At 39.5% G+C, this 17,124-nt stretch overlaps 1 pseudogene; it reads left to right on the plus strand.

Moving 5' to 3' along the window:
* The window catches only part of LOC102434539, a 102,304-nt pseudogene extending 85,764 nt beyond the window's left edge, over positions 1-16,540 (plus strand).
* Positions 16,541-17,124: the final 584 nt, after the last annotated feature.

Raw genomic sequence — 17,124 nt, forward strand, 5'->3', positions numbered from 1 at the left:
GCATGGGAGAGGGTAGGGGTGGTTATAGGGGGGATAAATGGTGATGGACAGAGACTTGACTTGGGATGGTGAACACACAATACAGTGTATAGATGAAGGCAGGATATCTACCTAAACTATTTGAAATTCTTCTGCATGGGAGATTTACATTGCATTTTAAAAGCAGCCAAATGCAAAAAGCTAAGTTAATGCTGTGCAGTAATGAAGTATTTAAATGCATGGGTATGTCTTACATTCTTTATATCTTCTACTACACCTGACTCTTAATAATGTTAATAATAGCTAATACATATTGAGTGGTTGTCAGCCAAATTGAGTCTTCTTAACAAAATTACCAGGTACCTACTATTACGAGAATTTTGCAGATGAAGAAATTGAGGCTTAGAGAGAGGTTGGATTATGAGCAGTTCATATAAATCAAATTTTATAAGCAAAATTTAATAGGCTTCCATTGTGATTAGAAAATTTAACCTCCTAAACCTGCCTTCAGGCCCTTTATAATATGGGCCAGCTTATTTCTCTTATTTCTTCCCCTCCTTCACTATACTTCAGTCTTAAAGACCTTCTTTTTTGTTTTGTTGTTGTTGTTAATCCTTACCCGAGCATATTTTTTTTTGCATTGATTTTTTAGAGAGAATGGGGATGGGGAGAGAGAGAGAGAAATATCAATGTGAGAGAGACACACTGATTGGTTGCCTCCCCCACATGCCCTGACCAGGGCAGAGTGGACCTGCAACCCAGGTACATGCCCTTGACCGGGAATCAAACCCATGACCTTTTGGTGTGTGGGCCTTCTCTCTAACCACTGACATACACAGGCCAGGATGGGCATTCTTTCTGTTTTGAACCGCACATAATCTTGCCTGAGAGTCTCTGGACTATCTGTTCTCTTGGCCCCAGATCCTTGAGTGTCTAGATAATTTTGTGTCAATCAGGTTGCCTACCAAATCTCATCTGTTAAAAGAGGCCTTCCCTGGCTATCCTGTTTAAATTAGCTCTCTCCTCCCCAGAATTATTCTCTATAACTTTTCCCTGTATTATTTTTGTTGCATAGTAGTCATCACTCTCTGGAATTATTGGGTAATGCAACTCCTTCGCTTTCTACCCCTCTAGGGTGCAAACTCCATGAGAATGACGTCCATGTCTGTTTTGTTCACTGCCCTGTTCCTAGGACCTAGAACAGTGGGCACTTAGAAAGTATTGCTGAATGAATACAAGAGTAGCGTGACCCAAGTTATAAGATTAGCAACTGGTGGAGCTGCTATGTAAACTCAGTTCTTTCTGATATAAAAATTAACTCAAAACCATTTGCTATGAAGTCTAATAGCCATTCAGTAAACACTGTTGATTGGTCCCAGCAGCAGTATTGTCAGAGACCAAAGACAGGGACTCAGTAATTCTCAACCCCCATTAATGAGCTCTGGTCAGGACGCCCCATTTACAGGCTCTGTCATTTGTGATAAGCCCCCAAATCCTCCAGACTTGAGTTTCTCTGTCTATAAAAAGGAATAAAAAGGGATAAAAACACCACTTGCCTCACATAGTTTCTGTGAGGATTAAATGAGATAAATATGTGAAAACTGTGCTGAAGTATCTAAAACATATGAATGTTTTTTGTCAGAAAGAAAAACACATATTTTCTTCCTCAACCTATTCCCTGGAGTCTTTGTAAATAATTAATTTATTTTTAAAAATCCTAACCCAAGGATATGTTTATTTTAGATATACAGGAGACAGAGAAAGAGGGAGGGAAGGGAGAGAGAGAGAGAAAGAGAGAGAGAGAGAGAGAGAGAGAGAGAGAGAGAGAGAGAGAGAAGAGAAACATCGATGTGAGAGAGAAACATACTAGTAGATGGGTTGCCTCCCGTACCTGTACCTGCCCTGACCGGGAATCACACCCACAACATTTTTGGTGTATGGGATGATGCTCCAACCAAGTGAACCGCCTGGCCTGGGCCCTGGAGTCTTTTTATGTTGTAGGGAAGATGGGGTGGCAAGACAGAGAGCGGTGGGTGGAAAGGAGACACTAAGTTCTGTTTGGACAGTCTTAGAAGCCTGTGTACTGAGATCGAACCTGAATGCAGTCTTGTCCAGCTTACAATTCAGCAGACACAGGGAGCAAAATACACCACATGTATTTGAATTTACTTTTTCTCCCCCAGTTCCTGGGGATAAACCTGCCCCCGTGAACATTAGTTTCCCCAAGAACTTGACCCTCTAGTGATTCACTCTATAGTTGGAAGAAGCCCCCATGTCCCAGAATACAGACAATCACCCCAGTAGGGCTATGGAATGGGGTGTGTAGATAATTGATTCAGTGACCCTCAGGATCTAGTTTACCAGCACACAGCTTGCAGCGAATTTGTCATAGCAGCAGTGTCCTTAAGGGTGGATGGTTTTGTCAGATTTCACTTGCAATTCTTTGAAGACTTTATATGCTGAATTGTCTTTGCTACATTGTTAGAAGTTCAAGGAGACACCAGCAAGAGGATTAATCTCTGTTTTAAACAGATGCTTACCATATTTGCCTATGAGTTGAAGAGGAGTGGGCGGGTTCTGAGTGATTTGGTCCACTTGCTCACTTTATGAAGGACACAGTGGGTGCTTATCCAAGCTCACGTGGCTCTTTTGTGACAGAGTTGGTGCTTATCCAAGCTCACGTGGCTTTTTTATGACAGAGTTGGGACCAAAATTCAAGTCCTTTGATTCTCAGAGCAGTGCTCTGGTCACACCATACCTACAAAGAGTAACATTTTTATTTTTATTTTATTTTATTTTTTAAAATTCTTTATTAGTTAAGGTATTGCAAATGTGTCCTTATCCCCCCCATTAACCCCCCCCCACTCATGCTCTCATCCCCCTGTTGTCCATGTCCATTGGTTTGGCTTATATGCATGCATGCAAGTCCTTTGGTTGATCTCTTCCCCTTACCCCCTCCCTCCCCTACTTTCCCTCTGGGGAGTGATAGTCTGATTGCTGTTTCTCTGTCTTTGGATCTGTCCCTGTTTATCAGTCTATGTTGTTCTCTATATTCCACAAATGAGTGAGATCATGTGGTATTTATCTTTCTCTGACTGGCTTATTTCACTTAGCATAATGCTCTCCAGTTCCATCCATGCTGTTGTAAAAGGCAAGAGTTCCTTCTTTTTTACCGCAGCATAGTATTCCATTGTGTACATGTACCACAGTTTTCTAATCCACTTATCTGCTGATGGGCACTTAGGCTGTTTCCAAATCTTAGCTATGGTGAATTGTGCTGCTATGAACATAGGGGTGCATATATCCTTTCTGATTGGTGTTTCTGGTTTCTTGGGATATATTCCTAGAAGTGGGATCACTGGGTCAAATGGGAGTTCCATTTTTAGTTTTTTGAGGACACTCCATACTGTTCTCCACAGTGGCTGCACCAGTCTGCATTCCCACCAGCAGTGCAGAAGGGTTCCTTTTTCTCCACATCCTCTCCAACACTTGCTGTTTGTTGATTTGTTGATGATAGCCATTCTGACAGGTGTGAGATGATACCGCATTGTCGTTTTGATTTGCATCTCTCATATAATTAGTGACTTTGAGCATGTTTTCATATGTCTTTTGGCCTTCTGTATGTCCTCTTTCGAAAAGTGTCTATCTAGGTCCCTTGCCCATTTTTTGATTGGATTGTTTATCTTCCTTTTGTTAAGTTGTATGAGTTCCTGTAAATGTTGGAGATTAAACCCTTATCGGTGATATCATTGGCAAATATGTTCTCCCATGTAGTGGGTCTTCTTGTTGTTTTGTTGATGGTTTCCTTTGCTGTGCAAAAGCTTTTTATTTTGATTATTTTTATTTTTTGAGCTTTTGTACTTGTTTCCTTATTTTTCTCTTGCCACACGCTACTCTTCAATTTAACACTAACTTTGATTGACAAGTATAGGTTTCTGTCTTGTAAGCCAGTGTCTATTCCCCTTTACCCAAATCATTACAAATCTAGAAGTTTGCTCGCAGAGATACCCAGAAGTCTTTTTGTAGCTGCTGAAGTGCTGGTGAACTTGGAGTGTAAGTGGAAAGTAGTCTAAGTCCACCCCTAGAAGTGTTTCTCAGCTGAAAGAGGCCACGAGTCTTAAAGAATGCCTTCATATCTTTGATAAGCTTGAGTTAATAGACTTTTAAAATTACTTGCTATGTCGACTCCTTTCTCCCTCAGAATTAAGAGGCTAGTATAGTCTTTCATATAAACATTTTTAGTTGTGGTAAAGTGTACATAATATACAGTTATCTTAGCCATTTTTAAGTAGATCAATCAATAGGGGGAAGTATATTCACATTGTTGTGCAGCCAGTCTCCAGGACTTTTTCGTCTTGCAAAACTGAAACTCTAATACACATGAAACAGCTTCCTATTTCCTCTTCTCAACCCTGGCAAACACCATTCTACTTTCCCTGTCCATGAATTTAACTGCTCTAGGTACCTCACAGAAGTGGAATCATATGGTACATATTTGTGACTGACTTATTTCACTCAACATAACATACTCAAATACTGCAGTCTTCAAAGAATTGCAAGTGACATCTGACAAAACCCCATCCACCCTTAAATGACATTGCTGCTCTTACAAATTCATTTTCAGCTGTATGGTGGTAAACTAGAAAGTGGGGTGTGGGGTGTCACAAAACCCAATTATCTACACACCCTATTCATCCATGTTGGAACATGTGTCAAAATTTCCCTCCTTTTTAAGGCTGAATAATATTTCATTGTATGTACACACCACATTTCGTTTCCTCAATAGACACTTGGGTTGCTTCTACATCTTGGCTACTGTGAGTAATGTTGTTATGAACATGTGTGTGCAAATATCTCTTTAAGGCCTTGTTTTCAACATTTTGGATATATGCCCAGAAGTGGAATTGCTGGATTATAAAGTAATTCTATTTTTTATTTTTTTGAGGAATTACCATACTGCTTTCCATAGTGGCTCCATTTTACATTCCCACCAACAGTGAACAAAGGTTCCAATTTCTCTATCTTATCACCAACACTTATTTTCTGTTTTTCTTTAAAACTAATCAATCTAATGAGTATGAGATGGTATCTCACTGTGGTATTGATTGTATTTCCCTAATGATTAGCAATGTTCAGCTTTTCTTCATATGCTTGTTCGCCATTTGTATATTATATTTGAAGAAACATCTACTCAAGTCCTCAGTCCAATTTTTAACCTTTTTTTTTTTTAAAAAATCTTGAGTTGTAGGAGTTCTTTTTATATTCTGAATATTAACCCTTACCAGAGATATAATTTGCAAATATTTTATTCCATTTTGAGGATGCCTTTTTATTCTGTTGATTGTGTCCTCTGATGCACAGAAGTGTTTAATTTCGATGTAGACTAGTTTATCTATTTTTCCTTTTGTCACCCATGCTTTTGGTGTCATATTCAAGAAGTCATTGCTTAGTCCAGTGCCATGAAGATTTCCCCCCCTATGTTTTCTAGGGGTTTCTAGTTTTAGCTCTTAGGTTTAGGTCTTTGATCAGTTTTTCATTAATTTTTGTATATGGTATAAGATAATGGCCTAATTTCATTTTTTTGCATGTGGATATCCAGTTTTCCCAAAACCATTTATTGAAAAGACTGTCCACTTCCCATTGAATGGCATTGCTACCCTTGTAGAAAATTATTTGACCATATAAGTGAGGGTTTATTTCTGGGCTCTCTTTTTTTTATTTAATTGGCTTATATATCTATCTTATGCCAGTTTTGAAATCAGTAAGTATGAGACCTTTGACTTTGGTCTTTTTTTTCAAGATTGTTTTGGCTATTCAGAGTTCCTTGAGATTTAGCATGATTTTTAGGGTAGATTTTTCTATTTCTGCAAAAAACACTGTTTGGGGTTTGAGATTAATTTAATCCATAGATTATTTTGGGTAATGTTGACATTTTAACAATATTAGGTTTTCCAATCCATGAGCACAGGTTGCCTTTACATTTACTTGCATCTTTAATTTCTTTCAGCAATGTTCTGTAATTTTTAGGGTATAAGTCTTTGCCTCCTTGATTAAATTTATTCCTAGGTATTTTATTATTTTTGGGCTATTGTAAATGGAATTGTTTCTGTCTCTTTTTTTTGCATTGATCATTGTTAGTGTAGGGAGATATAATTGATTTTTGTATGTTGATTTTGTATCCTGCAACTATGCTGAAATTTTTTTTTGTTTGATCTTTTGGGTTTTCTACTTATAAGTTATGTTGGCTGCAAACGCAGGTCATTTTTCTTCTTCCTTTTCAATTTGGATGACTTTTATTTTTTTCTTGCCTAATTGTTCTGGCTATTACTTCCAGTACTGTGTTGAATAGAAGTTGTGAAAGTGGGCATCTTTGTTTTTGAATAAAAGAAGTATCTCATGTTACAGGGAATAGGAATGTATACCAAACTGATTTCAAAGGAAAACTTTGAAGGTAGTAAAAAGTTAGAAGAATTTTTGTAGGGATATTCTTAGGCTCTTGGGTTGCTTTCACTCTCAGTGTGCCCCAGCCACACATCACATTCTAGGCCACAATCATATTTGATCTAGGCCACTATTGCATTTAACACATATTCATGGACGAGCAGATGTTAATAGAAGCAGTGAGGATTTAAGGAACAAGATGAAGGGTCCTTGCTTTCATGGAGCCCACAGTCTAGTTTGGGTGCATGTATGTATTTTTGGGGGCGGGGAGGGATAAACTACAGTATAATCAAATAAACAGTAAGGAAAAATTTGGAATTGTTAAGTTTTATAGAGAACATGCAACATGATGGTTGGACAGACTGTGATTAGGGGATGGTTAGGGCCATCTTATTGGAAGAGATGACATTTAAGTCATGAAGTAAATGAGGGGAAGGACCCAGCCATGTGCAGACCTGGTAGCAGTGCCTTTGATAGACAAACCATAGGTGCACAAGTATATGGCAGAAACAAGTTTGTCATGTGCACTATTTTTGCCTCACTATTTGTATCTCCAGTATTGAACTTGGTGTCTGACTTTGGTAGGCACTCAAGAAATGTGTATTGAATAAGTGAGGTGGGGTATATGGTAAACATCCTAAGATGAGATGAAATGTGCACACTGTTATTTCATAGACTCCTGGAAAACCTGAGGCAACAGATAAACTTCCTCAATTCTCCTTCATTTTATTTCTCTATTCCCAAGCTACAACACTGCACTGGGGATTGGAAATGAGTTGCATGTTGGGGCTATGGCATTCACTTAATTTTTTTCTCAATTTATCTGAGCTCAGCTTTTATTCAACAAATTAAACAAATATGATTTAGGACCTACTGTCGAGTACTCTGAGATACAGGCCCCTTTTGGAACATAGAGAGTATTGGGGATAGAGATATTGCACAAATTATTACATAATTTATTTTTAACTATAATCATAATAAGTACTATTAAGTAAAAGTTCAGTGTACCGTGGAGCATATAACTAGAGACCAAATGTAGTCCAGAAATCTAGAAAAAGTTTATTTCAGATTTGTAAAATATTATGATTGAATTAAATATTTTACAACTTCTTTTTTGGCTTTGAAATCATGTTTCCACATTCCTACTTTATTTATTTTTTCTTCTTTATTGAATTTATTGGGGTGACATTGAAATATAAGATTATATAGGTTTTAGGTGTACAATTCTATAATAGATCATCTGTATATTGTATTCACCACCCAAGTCAAGTCCCTATCACCATTTATCCTCCCCTGAACTCTCTTCTGCCCCACCCCATGCCCCCTTCCCCGCTGGTAATCACATACTGTTACCTGTGTCTTTGAGGTTTATTTTTTGCTTAATACCTTTCTCTTTTTTACCCAGTCCTGCAATTCACTTCCCCTCAGCTATCAGTCTGTTTTCTATCTATGAGTCTGTTTCTATTTTGTTAGTGTATTCAGTTCAATAGATTCCACATATGAGTGAAATCATATGGTACTTGTCTTTCTCTGACTGGCTTATTTCACTTAGCATGATGCTCTCTGGGTCAATCCATGCTGTTGCAAAGGGTAAGAGTTCCTTCTTTTTTATTGCATAGTAATATTCCATTCTGTAAATTTACCACAGCATTTTATCCACTCATCCTCTGCTGGACACTTGGGCTGCTTCCCAATTTTGGCTCTTGTAAATAACACTGCACTGAACATAGGAGTGTATAAATTCTTCAGAATTATTGTTTCGGGTTTCTTAAGATATATTCCTGAAAGTGTAATTGTTGGGTCATAAGGCAGTTCCATTTTTAATTTTTTGAGGTAACTCCATACTGCTTTCCATAGAAGCTGCATTAATCTGCATTCATACCAACAGTGCAGGAGGGTTCCCTTTTCTTCATATCCTAGCCAGTACCAGTTTATTTATTGTCTAGAGGTCTGGTGCATGAAATTCGTGCACTGGGGGTGTGTGTCCCTCAGCCCAGCCTGTGCCTCTCACAATTTGGGATCCCTCGGGGGATGTAGCAATGTGCCAAGCAGCAGGTGGCCAGGGAGGAGCCAGAACTGAGGCTGGGCGCCATGCTGCTCCTGCTCATCCCGGCCCACGCACCTACTGCAGCTGCTCAGTAGTGCTGTCATGGAGTCAAGAGAGGCTCCTGCTGCTGCAGCTGTGCTTGCCAGCTGTGAGCCCGGCTTCAGGCTGAGTGGTGCTCACCCTGTGGGAGCGCACTGACCACCATGGGCAGCTCCTGCCTTGAGTGTCTTCCCCCTGGTGGTCAGTGCACATCATAGCGACTGGTTGACCAGTCGTTCTGGTCATTCTGGTTGTTCTGTCCTAATGGTTGCTTCAGACTTTTATATATATAGATATGATATAAGAAGGTAGTCTAGTTTCATTTTTTTTGCATGTATCTGTCCAATTTCCCCAACACTATTTTTTGAATATATGTTTATATGTTTTTACCTCATTTGTCAAATATTAACTGAACACATAGACATGGGTTTATTTCTGAGTTCCTTATTTTGTTCCATTGATTCATATGTGTTTTTACCATGATGTTTTGATTACTATGACATGTTAGTATAGTTTGATATGAAGTAGTATGATTCTTCCAACTTTGCTCTTCTTTTTCATGATTGCTGTGGCCATTTGGGATCTTTTGTGGTTCCATATAAATTTTGGGGATATTTGTCCTAATTCTGTGAAATATGCCAATGGTATCTTGATAGGAATTGCACTGAACTTATAGATTGTTTTGGGTAGTATGGGCATTTTAATAATGTTAATTCTTCCTATCCATGAACACAGTATATGTTTCCACTCATTTGTAGCTTCTTCAATTTCTTTCTTCAGTACTTTATAATTTTATAATTTTAACATTCTTGGTTAAATTCATTCATAGGTATTTTTTTGAGGCAGTTGCCAATGGAATTGCTTTTTTAGTTTCTCTTTCTAATAGTCTATTATCGGTGTATAAAAATGCAACTGATTTCTGAATATTTTTGTGTCTTGCTACTTCACTGAATTTATTTATCAATTCTAGTAGGTTTTTATTGGAATCCTTAGGGTTCTCTATATACAGTATAGAGATAACCCCTCCACTGGTTATCTGCAAATAACAGGTTTATTTGTTCCTTTCCAATTTAGATGACTTTTATTTCTTCTTCTTCTTGTCTGATTGCTGTGGCTAGGATTTTGAATATTATGTTGAATTAGATTGTTGAAAATGGATATCCCTATCTTGTTCCTGATCATAGGGAAATGCTTGTCATTTTTGCCTATTAAATATAATTCTGGCTGAGCATTTGTCATATATGGCCTTTATTACATTGATGTATGTTCCCTCTATTCTCACTTTCCTGAGAGTTTTTTTTCATAAATAAGTACTGAATTTTGTCAAATGCTTTTTCAAGTTCCTTTACATGTAAAGTTTAATTTTTAAAAATATATCTTCATTGATTTCAGAGAAGAAGGGAGAGGGAGAGATAGAAACATCAATTATGAGAGAGAATCATTGATCAACTGCCTCTTGCACACCCCTACTGCGAGGGATCCAGTCCACAACCCAGACATGTGCCATGACTGGAATTGAACCATGACCTCCTGGTTCATAGGTCATTCAACCACTGAGCCACATTGGCCGGGCAAAGTTAGATGTTTATTTTGAGATTTTTCTTGTTTTCTTTGAGATAGGCCTGTAATGCTATGAATTTTCCTTTTAAAGACTGTTTTCACTGTGTTTCATAGATTTTGGATTGTGTTTTCATTTTCATTTGTTTCAAGGTATCTTTTGATTTTTTTCTTAATCTCATTATTAATCCATTCATTGTTTAGTACCATATTATTTAGCTTCCATATGTTGTGTATTTTTCAGTTTTTTCTTATGATTAACTTCCAGTTTCATAGTATTGTAGTAAGAGAAGATGCTTGATATAAGTTCAGTCTTCTTAAATTTAAGACTTCTTTTGTGTCCTAAAATGTAGTCTATCCTGGATAATATTCCACATGCATGTAAAAAGAATATATATTCGGCTGCTTTGTGGTGAAATGCTCTGAAGATATCAACTAAATCCATTTGATCTAGTGTGTCATTTAAGGCCACTGGTTTCTTGTTGATTTTGGGTAGGGTCCCTAGGTCTGGCCGGGGATCAGGGCCTATGGGGGCTTCCCTACCCCCGGCTGCCAGCAGCTGGCCTCGCCCCTGCCCCAGCTGCTGCCACTGCTTGCCATCTGTGTGGTGCTGCCCCCCGCCCCCCCTCCCCCCATCCGTCGCCTCCCTCTGCGGGCAACCAGCGTGGGGTGCGATTGCTTGGCTAGCCTCGGCCTCTTTCTGTGGGGCAATCGCTGGCCGGCCCCACACACCGGCCACAGCATGGCTGGCCAGTGGCCTGAGCCTCCCTCTGTGGGGCGATCTATGGGGGGGGGGGGGGGCGGCCCAGATTGCTCACCCAGGCGGGTCTCCGCAATGGATTGCTGCGCAGAGGGTAGCCTGGGCCTCTCTCTGCAGGGTAATCGTGGGGCGATGGCGCCCCCCTCCCCCACCAATTGCATCCCACCTGTCTATGATGTGGATGTTGTTACACTTCATGTTGTTTCAAAGGTCCCTTAAACTATTCTCATTTTTCAAAATTTTGTTTTTTTTTGTTTTTTTTTTGTTCTGATTGGGTGTTGTTTTTTAATCTTGTCTTCTAAATCACTGATTCAGTTCTCTGCTTTATCCAACATACTCTTTATTCCTTCCAGTATATTCTTCATTTCAGATATTGTATTCTTCATTTCTGACTAGTCCTTTTTTTATGTGGGTTTTTTGTTTTTGTTTTGTTTTGTTTTTGGTCCTTTTTCATGCTGTTGAGCATCCTTATAACCATTACTTTGAACTCTAAATCTGATAAATTGTTGGAAATTTTCCTGGATATTTCTTCTGTTCATTCATTTGGGGCCTGTTTCTTTGTTTCCATACTTCGGTTGCCTCCTTGTCTTCATGGGGTAGCCTTACATAGTAAAGTGTCCTGTGTAGTCCATTGGCGCAGTTTTCTTGATCACCTGAGCTGGGTGCTCCAGGAATGTCCCTTGTGTGGATTATATGGACCCTCCTGTTGTAACTGAGTTTTGATTTCTATTGGCCCTTTTGTGCCTGAGATTGACCATCAGGCTGGCTGACTTTGAGGCTCAACCCTGACCATGACTTGTGAGCTGCTCTACAGGTGCCGAGCACATGAAGTAGAATTTGCCTCAGCAGGTTTTGGTGCCTGCTGAGATCTCCCTTTGCACATGCCACTTGTGAAGCTTATTGGATCCTGCTCTGATGTTGTCTGTTGGTTCTGGGTCTTTTGGGAGGGACTCTGGTGCAGGCCAATGGCTGACATTGCCTGTGCCTGCTCCTGGACAATTTGTTAGGAGCAGTCTCAATGTGGCTTCTTCTGTATAAATTCTTGGTTATAAGACTTTTTATTCAGCTAGTCTTCAGTTGGTTATTCAGTATGATTGTTCCATAATTTAATTATAATTCCTGTTTGGTCCTGGGAGGAAATGAGTGTAGCTTCCACCTACTCTGCCTGCCATCTTGGATTCTCCTCCACATTCCCACTTTAAACCCTGTTTAACTTCTTATGGTGATGTCTAGGAACAGAGATGGCTGTTAGATTTAAGCTATGAAACTAAATTCTTCTACTACAGATGACTCTGTAATAACAGGCACACAGGGATCCAGTTCAGATCCCCAATACTGTTTCCTATGAGAATGTGGATGCAGTTGCGATGTCTATACTTGTTCAACCTCTTTTTAAAACTTCCTATGCACTCATTCTTGTTGGCTTGCTTTGCCTCCTTAATTGACCTGCTAATACAACAGCTCCAGTCTGAATACTGAAGGGATGTGACTGAGAATACAGACTATTAGAGATAGAGACAAACCAGATTTTGAATTTGAAAGAATAGATTAAGAAAATTCTGATATATAATCTCTCTCTATGTATTGGTGGAGATTCAAACAGCTGTAGAATAGGTCATAGTTTTTGGGTTCTCTTCGATCCCAGTCACAGTTACATTACTACCCAGCTTCACACTAAATGGCGACCACTACATTTTTCATCCACAGAGATGGGCTCTTCAAATTCTGTTCTCCTCTAAATCCCTGAGAATGCAGCTTGGAGAGCTGTGCAGCAATTGCAGTGGAGTATATCTTCTTGGGCATTTTATTATACAATCATGGAATAATAGTCATCTTAATCTAACTATTCACTAGTTTCTGAAACTTTCTTCCAATTTTCTGATTAACCAGTGATTGAAAAGGACCATATAGAGACCTCATTGCCTCTTTAAGTTAGGTCATTTGTTCCATTCTTGGAATGGTTTTATTCAATTGCTTCTATTTATTTTCCATACTCTACTCAGACAGGTATGGAGCTGGGATGTCAGGCCATTTCACATATGGCATTGAAACAACACTGCTTCTCACCCTTGACATAGTGATGCATAAAACAAGCAACCCATCCACGCAAATTGTGCAAATAGTAACTTCCTGGCAAGTTATAAAAAGTCAATGAAAAGAAACAAAACAAAAATAGAAAAAAAAATACCACAAAACCAAAATACGGAGATAAGGCATGTGGCAGAACAGCTGTAATCGATAAAAGCTACATAAACTATCAAGAAGAAGGAAGACACTCCCACCCCATACCACTACCAGATTTATAGCTTAAAACCAGTAGAGACCAGCTGGATCCAACATGGTGCCTAATTTCACCTTACGGTAACTCCTAGCCTAATTTTATGCTCATTTTAATGCACCAGCATGCTCAATGACACACCCTGTACCACCATGATCAGAAATGCAAAGCCCATATAAGGACACAACATGGCTAATGGAGTTCCTCTGAGAAATCTCCATTCATTTCCCAGAGAACATTTTAAATATTCCCTCCCTTCATGAAAACCTACCCCCGATTAAATGAATCTCAATAAAGAAAGCAAATTCCACTAAAGGGGGGCTGCTCTGTTTGTGGAGTAGCCCATTCCCTGTCTCACTGCTTCACTAATAAACGTATTTTTATTTAATTAATTAATTTATTTAAAGTTTTAAAAATTGATTTTAGAGATAAAGGGGGAAAGAGAAAGAGAAACATTAATTTGTTGTTCCACTTATTTATGCATTCAATGGTTGATTTTTGTATGTGTCCTGACTAGAGATCAAACCCACAACCTTGGCTTATCAGGATGATGTTCTAACCAACTGAGTTATCTTTAAACTCTATGTTGGATTGTGTTTGAATTCTTTCCTGTGTGAAGCCTCGAACCCACACTGGGTCATGGACCCTCAGTCCCTCAGGTTCCAGGACCCCCAGAATGCCTGCATCAATACCACCTCAAAATCACTACAAAAACCTGTTTCCTTCACTGCGAATATTTCAACAGAACCTATTTCTTACTTAAGGACAGGAACCCTATATTTAATCCTCAGAGTAGACCAAAACCATGCATGGTGAGTGCCGAGCACAGTGGTTAATGAAGCCAAGGTGAAAAAGAAAAGTCATAAGTGGCAGTAATTATGCTGAATTAGCTGCTCTTCTTGGACCAATGGTACAATAAAAAGAGAGATGCACTCGTAGGAGAGACAGCTGGGGCAAGTGTCTTTTTGAACGCAGAAAGCTTTTCTCTCCCATTAGTAGGAGTAAAAGCATATGTTTGGAGAGAAATAATGAACTATGCTAAATATAGAACATCCCATGCAAATGCTTGTACTTAAGACTGGCTGTCTAAATAATGAATGCATACAAATTATAACCATAAAAACAAGTATAGAAATATAGACAATGAATGCCTTTATAGTAAATGTATTTCAAATGTATTTCTTCATTTTATAGATATGGAAACTAAAGCTTTATGGAGCTAAGCATTTGCACCAGACTTTGAACTCAGGTCAAGTGACTCAGAATTCAGGCATGGGATGTCCATCCCCACATCCAGTGTTGGTGAGTAAGAGGCACTAACAGGGAGGAAAGCAGGATGTGGTGGTGGACACTGTGTCTCTCCTAAGGACAAACTTGGATCTGAATAAAGTGGCATCTGAGATGAAGCTTGAAGGACAAATAGAAGTTAGATGAAAAAATCAGGTCCAGGGCATGGATGCATGGGACAGACCAACAGACCTGGGAGGGGAGGGGTATGGAGGGGAAGAGAAGAGATTAACCAAAGAACATATATGCATATATGCATTGCCCATGGATACAGACAATAGTGTGATGAAGGCCTGGGGCTGGTGGAGGGGGGCAAAGCAGGGGAAAATGTAATACTGTCAACAGTAAAACAAACAAAACAATCAGGTGGTGGCAGGGCACTGGCCTTCCTCCTCCCCCACCCCCACCTCCCACTGCTGGTAGGACCCATATGCCACTGCCTCTGAGACACTGTGTCATCGCTTGCATGGAGCACGATGCCTCCCCAAAATGGGAGATGATGGAATTAAACCACCCCCATCATTAGAAGATTTGGAAACTCCTGGAAAATTAGTATTGTTGGGTTGCTCAATGTTGGGAACTCTACCTTCTTCAATGTATTAACCAATAGTAAGGCTTCAGCAGAAACCGTCCCCTGCTGCACTATAGATCCTAATGAGAGCAGACTGCCTGTGCCAGATGAAAGGCTTGATTGACTTTGCCAGTACCACAGACCAGCAAGCAAAATCCCCGCCTTTCAAATGTGGGGGACAGGGGACAGTGCTGGCCTTGTGAAAGGAGCTCACAATGGACAAGGCCTAGGAAGTGCCTTTTTTATCTCACGTTAGTGCCTGTGGTGGAATCGTTCATCTAGCACAGTGGTTCTCAACCTTCTGGTCCTTTAAATACAGTTCCTCATGTTGTGACCCAACCATAAAATTATTTTCGTTGCTACTTCATAACTGTAATGTTGCTACTGTTATGAATCGTAATGTAAATATCTGATATGCAGGATGGTCTTAGGCAACCCCTGTGAAAGGGTCGTTCGACTGCCAAAGGGGTCGCGACCCACAGGTTGAGAACCACTGATCTAGCACGTGCTTTTGAAGATAATGGTATCACACATATTGAAAAAGTATAGATCCTGTTTAAGATATAGAAAAATACATGAAGAGCTTCCGTTAAAAATGAAGAAATTATTGGGTATAGATAAACTAGAAAAAGTGGCTATGAGAGAAGGAGGTAAAAAACTAAAACCTGAATGACGACATAATGTGAAAAGTTAAGTCCCAGGTTATAGATAAAAAGAAACCTGTTTGCTTCTATTATGATTGGAATGACAAAGAGACTGAACACTTATTTCTGACTTCAACACCAATGGTATACTTGGTTAATCTTTCTGAGCAAAACTACATTAGAAAGAAAAAATGGTTGATAAAAACTAAAGAGTTTTTCACTGGCCAGTGTGGCTCAGTTCGTTGAGCATCGTCCAGTGCACCAAAAGGTTGCTGGTCAAAGCACAGGCCCAAGTTGAGTTGTGATATGGAGGGCAACCACTTGATGTTTCTTTCTGACATCCATGTTTCTCTCTCTCTCTTCTCCCTCTCTCTTCTTCTCTCTCTAAAATCAATAAAAACATTTAAAAAAAAGAAAGAGTTTGTGAACAGGTATGCCCCACGTACCTTGGTCATTCCTTCCAATGGAACCTTGGAACTCAAGTTGCAAGAGTTGAGTGCTGAGGAGAGACAGAGGTGTCTGCAGGAGAACATGACACAAGGCACTTTGCCGAAGATCGTTAAGGCCGGGTTTGCAGCACTCCAACTAGGACACTTTTCCACTGCAGCCGGATGAAGTGCACGCATGGACTCAGAAAGGAACGAACACTCCTCAAGCTGCAGGAAAGATCCACACAGATTTTGTAAAAGGATTCATTCGGGCTCAAGTAATGAAATACGAAGATTTTAAAGAGGAAGGTTCTGAGAATGCAGTCCAGGCTACTGAAAAGTACAGACAGTGAGAGAGAAATTATATTGCTAGAGATGGAGATATTATTTTCTTCAAATTTAATATACCTCAGCAACTGAAGGAGAAATATATTTTAGTTATTACTCAGATAAATGTACAATTTCCAAAAGGCATATGCTTTTTTAAAATTAAAATTTCTGAAAACTGAAGGGATAAAGTTTGGGGGGGGGATGAGAATCTTCTATAAACAGAGTTAGTTTTATTTGTTTTAAAATTAAAATACTGTGTACCTCCAATGAAATGCAAGTTCCCTAATGTGAACAGCTTTACTTTTCACGTGATTAAGACCCTACTCCAAATTGTAGAAGCTTTTCAGGAACCATATTCTTCTCTTGATACTTCATTAATCTCCATCATGCATGCCAGGCCTGACACATTTGAGTGTGGACAATGTGGTTGCTCCTTTTTGAATCTACAGGTAATGCATGGTTTATAGTACTCCAGATGTCTACCCTCAAGAAAACATCTGGCAAAAATAAAGAGGTGATAATAGGGGTTAGCAGGCAGGAAAAGATGCTCTAGTCAGAGGGAACAGTATGTGCAAAAGCACAGAGGACAAAGCATGTGTATGGCACTGTGATACATCCATATCGATGGAGTACCATGAGGATGGGGGTGGAGGGGAGTGATAGGACAAACTGTACTTCCCAAAGACAGCTGCAGCAACATCTCCTGCCCTATGTGCTCTTCTGCCACCTTGCCACCCACACCCTGTCACCAGATAGAGTTGCA

This window comes from Myotis lucifugus, unplaced genomic scaffold (genome assembly GCF_000147115.1).
Source record: "Myotis lucifugus unplaced genomic scaffold, Myoluc2.0 scaffold_270, whole genome shotgun sequence".
NCBI classification, from domain to species: domain Eukaryota; kingdom Metazoa; phylum Chordata; class Mammalia; order Chiroptera; family Vespertilionidae; genus Myotis; species Myotis lucifugus.